The sequence below is a fragment of the Centruroides sculpturatus genome, unplaced genomic scaffold, assembly GCF_000671375.1.
Source record: "Centruroides sculpturatus isolate CEXI.00-Female unplaced genomic scaffold, Cexi_2.0 scaffold181, whole genome shotgun sequence".
Classification (NCBI taxonomy): Eukaryota; Metazoa; Arthropoda; class Arachnida; order Scorpiones; family Buthidae; genus Centruroides; species Centruroides sculpturatus.
In genome coordinates, this window is record NW_019384322.1 from 383,962 (window position 1) to 392,303 (window position 8,342).

General features: G+C 37.2%; 1 long non-coding RNA gene across 4 annotated transcripts in view; it reads left to right on the forward strand.

Annotated features, from left to right (window-relative positions):
- The window catches only part of LOC111625894, a 33,069-nt gene that overhangs the window by 22,851 nt on the left and 1,876 nt on the right, over positions 1 to 8,342 (forward strand). For 2 of the 4 annotated variants that reach the window (XR_002756799.1, XR_002756794.1), the window contains one exon: positions 108 to 545. This is a non-coding gene — a long non-coding RNA (uncharacterized LOC111625894). Of the gene's footprint in view, positions 1 to 107; positions 5,379 to 8,342 lie in introns of those variants that run through there. The other 2 variants (XR_002756797.1, XR_002756795.1) reach the window with 2 other exon arrangements.

The following is an 8,342-nucleotide window of genomic DNA, read 5'->3' on the forward strand; positions in this document are numbered from 1 at the left end:
GTACAGTACGTGAGTGCATGTGTATGTGTGTGAGAGACACTTTCGGTGTTTTTAGAAAGGAAACATAATAGGATGTTTCTCATTGAAGTTGGCTTCCTTACTTGTAGGAAACCTAATACAGCTTCTACCGTCTTACGTCGAAGTCGGAGGTATTCCCCCTGTTCCGTAGAGACGCGATGCAGACAGTTAATGTGACGTCACGAATCGATACACCATCCGGGTCACCGGCGCGAGGTGGAAGACTCCAAGTTTCCGTTATTGCAGGAACAATCCGTCGCCGTCGGAAGATTTTTGTATGGATACAGTAGCAGAGGCAAAGGAAAAAGAGGATTATCGGTCGGAAGACGTTGGCGTTGAATACCTGGAATGTGCTTCTGACTCACTTCGTTACATCCTCCTCCACCCACCATTGGGGAATGCCCGAAGTTCTCACGTGCTGCATCAGGTGCTTGTGACTGGGCTGTCGAAGTCAGGTACCTGAAGTAGTGCGCGGAGAAATTCGGGTCTGTGACCACCTTTCCTTCTCCGAATTCCGCTTCGTCGGGGTGAGTATTAACTAGATTTTTTCCACGTTACGATGCGAAATTCGATACTTATTTTTATGCAATTACTAAATTAATTGATTTAATATTCTTAGTACTTTTATTATCTTTGATTTTTATATAAGTCTCTTAAGCTTTGATTTCTCTTTATTTAAATCCCCCCTCTTTTGGTGAAATATTACCGTAGAGATTTTTTTAGCGAATCCCCTTCCTTAAAAACTCGATCGAATGATCAAAATTCTGTTAAATGAATATAGTTTAATCGCCTGTTAATAGTGGTTATTTAAGGGAGACGACCGTTTAAGAGAAGAATAAGAAGGGGGAAAAAAAACAGCGAGTGGTGCGGATTATATTCGCATCATCCCCGTTATTCGGTTACACAGGCGGCCGCCGATATACACAAACAGAAAGTCTGACGGGACATAAATAAACGTTTGAGGTGTGGCATTGCCTGTCTGGGTCTCACAACCCGAGTCTAACCTGAATACTGTACTTGTACCGTCCTCTGACTCATACACCCCGACACACGTCATTTGCGAGTGCCCACGCGTTTGTTGCGTGTTTCCGGGACACTTTGGGTTGCGTGTCGACTCGCGACGCCAGCCAGTCACCATCGGGACAGAAGCGATTCGTGTCTTTGTGCTTGTTCTTCTTAACCAGGTGTTCCGTTTTGAGGGATGTGCGGCGGTGAGTCTTTTATCTGCCTGTCTGGCAGAAATCTTAGAGTAATCGCGGATTATAGAACTAATATAACCTTCTCGAGGTTTCCCCCTTTCCAGTGCGATTCATTCTTCTCTTTCGAGGGGGGTAACGACACGATGTTGTCCCAATTTTCCGGCGTCGGATGTTGCAATTGTTCGAAGTGTTGCGCACGTCAGAGAAGACGTGAACCCGGCGAATAATGAGGCAATTTAAAAACTATAAATCATGACAAGTAATAAATATTCATTCATAATTTTTGCTAATTACTTTTTATGGGAGTGCTCGGTGGTTTGACCCTTTTTTTATTATTATTCTTTTGGAGGAATCGTGGTCGTATCTTCTTTTTGGTTGTTGGAAATCCGGCTTTTGTGTCGAATTTTGGAGATTCGAGTGGATAAAATCGATTAAAATCCTTCGCAGATTTGTCAAAATGGATACGTCGACTCGTTAAACCATAACTAGGGATTTTGGGGTTTTCGGGGTGTGTTTTATTGCCGGTTCCTTCTGTTAGCCATCTCCAAGCGAAATTAATGCGATGATAGTGCCGGGTTGAAGAATTTAGTACTCTGAATGTTCACGAAGGTGATATGTCTGTTAACCGGAAATCCGGATGTCGGGCATTATCTACTTTTAGACAATAGATCACAGTTTCTTATAAGAAATTGCTCAGAGCTATTCTGGAATTGTGGCCTATATAGCGAGTCAGATCCTGTCTTGTGTACTGTACACTGTCCAGACCAGACATTCCCAACAGTCTAGCTGCAGTTCTATTACTGCGGTGTCATTGACCGCTCGTGTGTCGGGTTACCGTACTCGCACCGAATATCTGGAGTTGTTGCTGCGGCAGTAACGTCTTACAATGTCTGAATGACAGTGCGTCGGGATTTAGCACGCTAAAACGTCCGTAAAAAGCGCAGAGTCGGTACGAGACAATTTAAAACCCCCGTATAAAATGTGTATTTATAAAACTCTCGTTGTATCTATTGTGCCTGACCTACTAGCAAAGTGGCAGCTCAAAATCCCCTCTTTTTTTCCTTTTTCTTTTTTACTTTTTTTTTTCTTTTTACCCGCATTTATCCGCACGTAGGGGGAAAAACAGGTGTTCTCGAGTACAGAAATGCGCCGGTTCCTCTCTAACCTTTTTCAAGGTCACCGACCAGTCTGTTATGATTGGTTTTAAATAGGCACGTGCTAAAGCCGGATGTCGGAGGGTACCACTTCCGGTCGGTTGCCCCATTAAAGGCAGCTGCGTTGGGATGACGTCAACCAACACGTGCGAACTCGTGTTAGAACAATTTGGAGGAAGGGGAGGAGGGGAATAAAGAATCGGGAAAAAAAAACGGGGACGTCTCCGAAGGCTATAACCAAATCTTCACCCGATTGCACACAACAGGTGTTCGCGTGGCACTGCCAATTTCTTCTCCTCCTCTCCGAAAGAGGGGTGTAAATTATCCGGCAGAATACCCCCACAGGTTAGGTTGCGTCTGTGGCTTTCACTTCTTCCGATAAATATACCTGTTTGATTGCCTCCCCCGTCTGTCTGGGAAGTTTCCTCCTCTCGATCCTACCTGTCTGTCCCAACGATGAATGGAGAGATTAGATAGCTTTTTATAACTCTAATAACTTATTCTATTTATAGCTCATCATTTCTAGAGCGGTAGAGGCGCCGTTCCACGCTTTAATTCTCCTCCCCCCTTTGATAGGGAGATTCGTGGGTTTCGGCACGTCACAGAGACGAAACTACATAATGGCCCGTCTGATTGTCTGTGCGGTTCGGTATGATTGTCACCTTCGCCCGCCACCAGTTCTTTGTACTTCATTAGGTGCTCTGGTGTGTGGGATCCAGGCATCTCATGGAGTGCAAATGATAGGTGGTTGATTTACAACGTTGGATTATCGATCAAATTTGCATCTTACTCGTTAGTACCGACCGCATTACCCGCTGTCTAATGCATGATACAATAGTGTAGAAGTAGATCTCGGTCGGATGCAAAAAGACGTTGAGTGCCCTTAATAATAGGGAATTTCCAACGCGTTATTAGTTAAATATATATATATTTATATATTGTACTTCATTTTCTCTTTACGCCAGTAAGTAAAATTTATTTTTAAGGTTACATTTTTTTTCGCCTATTAAGTGAGGTTTTTCGTAATCTTACTACAAAGCAGCTTATGTAAATCTAGCGTACTGCGTGTATATGTATGTGTATATATAATCATGTTTATAAAATACAAAATTAAATTTTCTTACCTAATAATGCGGTTTTTCTGAGCAATTTTTTATCGCGTTACTCTCGCTTGGTGGTACTCACGTGGTGACAGTTTTATACCCTTCAACTGATGGTTTTCTATCACGATGCTTGCCTCTGAGGCTCGTTTTGGTAGTTTTGTTCTTCGATATCGTCGTCAGTGGATTTGTACAATACCTGCACATAAACCGTACTAATTTAGGGGAGGGAAAAGATGCTTCTGTTAAGATTCTACACAGCCCAACGCTACTTTAAACTCTAATAAATTAAAAAGATAGTTAATGTCTTGCGATTACGATTGACTGTTTCGAATTGACTGAATCTAAAAATCCTCAAGATTGTCTTTCATTCACTCTGTGACGTCCTTGACTTCATCCCACGATACTAGAGAATATTAATTTAGTCTCCGTCTACGTAGAATTTTTAAACAAATCTTCGTGTGCCATTTAAACATTACGTGTTCGACTAATGATAAACGTAGACAAGTATAGACTCCTCTTTAGTCATAGCAGAAGGAATTCTTTTATTTTTATTTTTTTTTATAAGTTGTGTAAATCTACGTGCGACAAGGTCGTATTTAATCACGTGATCGAAATATCGATATTATAAAACTATTTTTGTACTAGATGGTGTCATAAGGTCACCGAATCTGTAATCCTCGAATATGTTATTGTATATATAATGTCATGGCTGATTTACATGTATTTTGGAAAGGGGAACACGACTAGTTCGTTGCCACATGGGTTTCAACATTCGCAGAAAGAGGTTGTGCAACGTTGAGTCATTCCTCGAAATTTTCTCATGAAAATAGTGATTGCTCGGAAAAAAAGTACACTTTTAACATCTTTTATGACCTTCTGTAGGAGGAATTGTAATTGTATAAATATATCTTTTGTTCGAGGTATTTTACCAAAAACAAAAAATTTAATTTAAAAAGAGAACCAAACTTTGAAAGATTTTTTTTTGAATATCTTTGTATTTAGAAGTGGCACAATTAATTTATTATATACAATGAGAAAGTCATACAATTCTCGAAAGGCTTCTAGGTTGTGCGGTTTTTATAACTGGATTTCACAAACTTGTTTACTTTTTTAGGTGAAGACTTATTATTAATTTCAAGCTAATTGCGTTAAGTAATAAAATATTGCAGGTGTTTTTACAAATAAATAAACTTTGCACACCCTGAGACTCCCTTGAACTATAAATGCCAAATTGACTAATGTTAGCTCTGGATGACTTAAATAATCGGAATGTTGTCATAAATTGTGTTTAAGCTCTCGACTTTTAACTGGAAACGAGTCATACGTCGATGTAGCACCTGATAAGAAGTTAAGAAACAAACCGCTTGTTTGACAATATAAATAGACAGTTTGAAGTAAAATGAGATTTAAAATGGTCTTTTTACTTATCTTTCGTGTATTATATTCGTGTTTTCTTGTGCTTTCAACATTTATATTTTCGAATTAAAAACCTTAAAATCTATTGTCTACGTTCATCCTTACACAAATTAACCTGTATCTAAAGTAGATTATAATATTAAATAATCTCTCTCGATTTCTCTCCGGGGTTGTACCTTTTCGGACTGGCCAAACCAGAAACGTTTTCTTTAATTGGTCTTCCAAAATAGTTTAAGTAAACGGCAGTTGATGATGTAAGGAATTCAATTTATGTGAGGTGTGAAATATCGTCCCACAAATTTTCGGAAGCGGGTGGCGATGTGGGTGCCGAAGAGAAGAATTCCTGCCAAATTCTTTAGCCTACCTACAAACTGTTCTTTCTCTACTTCGCCCACATAAATAATGCGGGCGATTTACATAACGAGTCATCGCTGGTATCATCCGAAGGTCGTACAGTAGGCTCCACTTAATACAATAAATTGCAACTCAATTTGTCATTCGCATGTTTGAGAATACGATCCTTGTCTCCTCCCCCACTTACTCGTTTTAAAGGCGGTACAGCATCATAAATATTAATGCGTGTTTAGTAATTAATAAACTGTTTATGAACGATTTTAAAGTTTCCTTTAACGCAATCACTATTGCTCAGTTTGTTTTTAATGTTGGTGAACTCTGTTTACATGGAATCGGAGTAATTTTACCGGAAAAAAATTCCATAAATTTACTTTCTTTTTAAGATATGTACCGCTTTTCTTGAAGACTTTTTGTTTCTCTGAGTCTTCGGTGAAGTTTTCAATTTTTAAAAGAACAGTGCCAACTAGCTTTCTTTTAATCACTTGGATGGAGCTTTAAAGATCCATTAACATTGAAGGGCACTCTACTACCGACAACTTTTGTAATGTTGGAAGTGAATCCCTGTTTACATCATCAAAGCAATGAAAAGATTTCTCTCTCTCTTGCAATAGATTTCTTAAAGTTAAACATGTTTTTAAAACTGGTACAAGCTGAAGATTTAGAATAGTAATTAAAATTGGGAAGAGATTTTTTTTTCTTCTCCGATAATTTTTGTCAGAATGGGAAGCCTTTTTAGAATTAGTGAAGAGCGAGAAGCTACGATCAGACCTAATTACAGTGGATAGGGCCATTTGCTTCTGGTTTTTTATTTACTCTGTCATTATTCCCTATGGCGACCGTCCGGAATGATTGAGAAAGTGAACAAATAAGGAACTCTGCCAGTCGTTTGCGCTCCTCCTCGCCAATCTGCCCCAGTAACTTCTTTCTCTAATACCTCAGATCGCCAACTGAAGATATTATTGCGACGGAAACAGAAAAACGTGAGACAGGAAAAGTGTTGAAGTGCAAAAGGTTTTTCCAAGCTTCGATTCATGAGTTCAAAAGACTATCTCTTAGTAGAGCTAACTAAGCAAGGATAGACAAGAAAATTACACGTTTTGGGTCCTACTGTCGTGTAGACCTTGAACACAACAGGAAGTTCCGGTTTTTCTGTCAGACTTTTGGATATCCGGTTGTTTGATTTGATATGTTGCATCGTATTGGACACCCGTACCCCGCGCAATAGGGGATCGCGAAAAAGGTCAAGATCCTCCTTGTCTACCTCGCTTGAGCTTATTCCAGTCACCTACTGAGATGCCATAAAAATACTTAAATCCTTTCGCTCGACCTCACTAACTGCGTAGCTTTATTAGTCCTTGCTTTATCCTTGAGGATGCGTCAAAACAAGCTACATATTCGCGGATATTCAAAACTACAAACACGTTCTCCGAAAACGCCAACTTTTCTAATTTAGGAATTTCTAATTAGTTTAGACTCTAAACAGCGTTGTGTTTGGTTCCTAGAACCCCGTGAATTCGGGCAACGAGCGCTTTTAATGCCGTTTAATCGTAAAATGGCATTTTACACCGAACATTATTCTCCTCTTAAGACGTCTTACCATTTAAATTGGCAACTACACTATCCAACCTCGTTATAACGACTCGTGATTAGAAAATGCGTTAAAAGAAAAATCTTTTCTAACCCTACCAGATATATGCAAAATTACATTCAAACTTAGAAACACTACTTTCCCTATTTCCATGCATTTTTCATAGGCAAAAATTTTATATAAGTTATGTAAAAATTCATAATGCAGTATGCAAAACGGTAACAGAGAGTTGGTTTATATTAACTACACCCCCTATTTAATGTTTTTTGTGCGGGATTTGCATGCGAATAAATTCGTGCGTGGCATTAATTTGCTTGATACGTCTCATACCAATAGAAATTTTGGAAAGAAAGAAAGAGACACAAATTTTCTTTGTATGACGATAATGTACTCATCTCTTTGCCATCTGGAAAGTTTCCAGTTTCCATCGGAATCTCTCCATTCACTTGTAAAAGTAAAGGACGATGCCACCTTGTTATCGATCTTTTGCCATTCCACCCAAGAATTTAATTTACACATTTTGAATAAATATACGTTTACGCTTCCATTTATCAGTGTAAATATCTGTTGAATAGCAATTCTGCAACTTTAGTCTCTTGTATAATAATTATCCTTTAATATGTTTAAAATTTATTCCGTTCAATTTAACTTATAAAAATTTCTCTCCGTTGTTGTTATATTAGCGTGGCTCCTACATTGGTACTAATACAGTAATAAAGAACAGAAATTTGTTTTATTTTCTAATATTTTTCGTTTAATTAATATAAAAACAAGAAAGTTTTTACGTTCAAATGAGATCAAACTTTAATTTATAAGAATTTACTTAATAAAAAGAGTAATTAACCAATAGAAACATCGCAGTTCATTATTAGCTCCGCCCGAATTAATAAATAATCCAATTAAGTATATACATATAATTAATCCCCACCCATTTCTTGCTTCGGTTCCTTTGATGATTATTTATAATTAAAAAATATATATGTTTATATATACGTGTAGGCTATATTGTGTGGAGTTTTTTATAGGAAAAAATGTTATTTATTAGTTAATAAAGAAGTGTTAAAAGTTTTATCGACATAAATAACATTTTACGATAATTACGTTGTTTGCGCTTTGAACAATGAGAATTTATACGAGAAATGGCTTATTTAAAAAGAAAAAAATTAAATTTCTTAATTAGTTAGAAAAAGTAATAATAATGTTTATTATTTCTTTATAAACTTAAGTTAATTAATTTTCATATTTTTGTATAAATTTTTTAGTAAATTTGGAAAATACTTTTTAAAAAAAAATCACCTTTAAAAAAAGAAGGCGGAGTTTATATTAAGTTATATTTGAATAGACCAATAAAATGCGTTATTGATGTATTCGAAAAGTACGAACCAATAAATGTTTAGAATAATAAACAAATGAAAAAATTGTTCTAAATTTGTATTGGTTAATACTTTTTTAATTTCTTAAAATTAAAAAAGTATTAACCATCTGATGCCGATATACACAAACAGAAAGT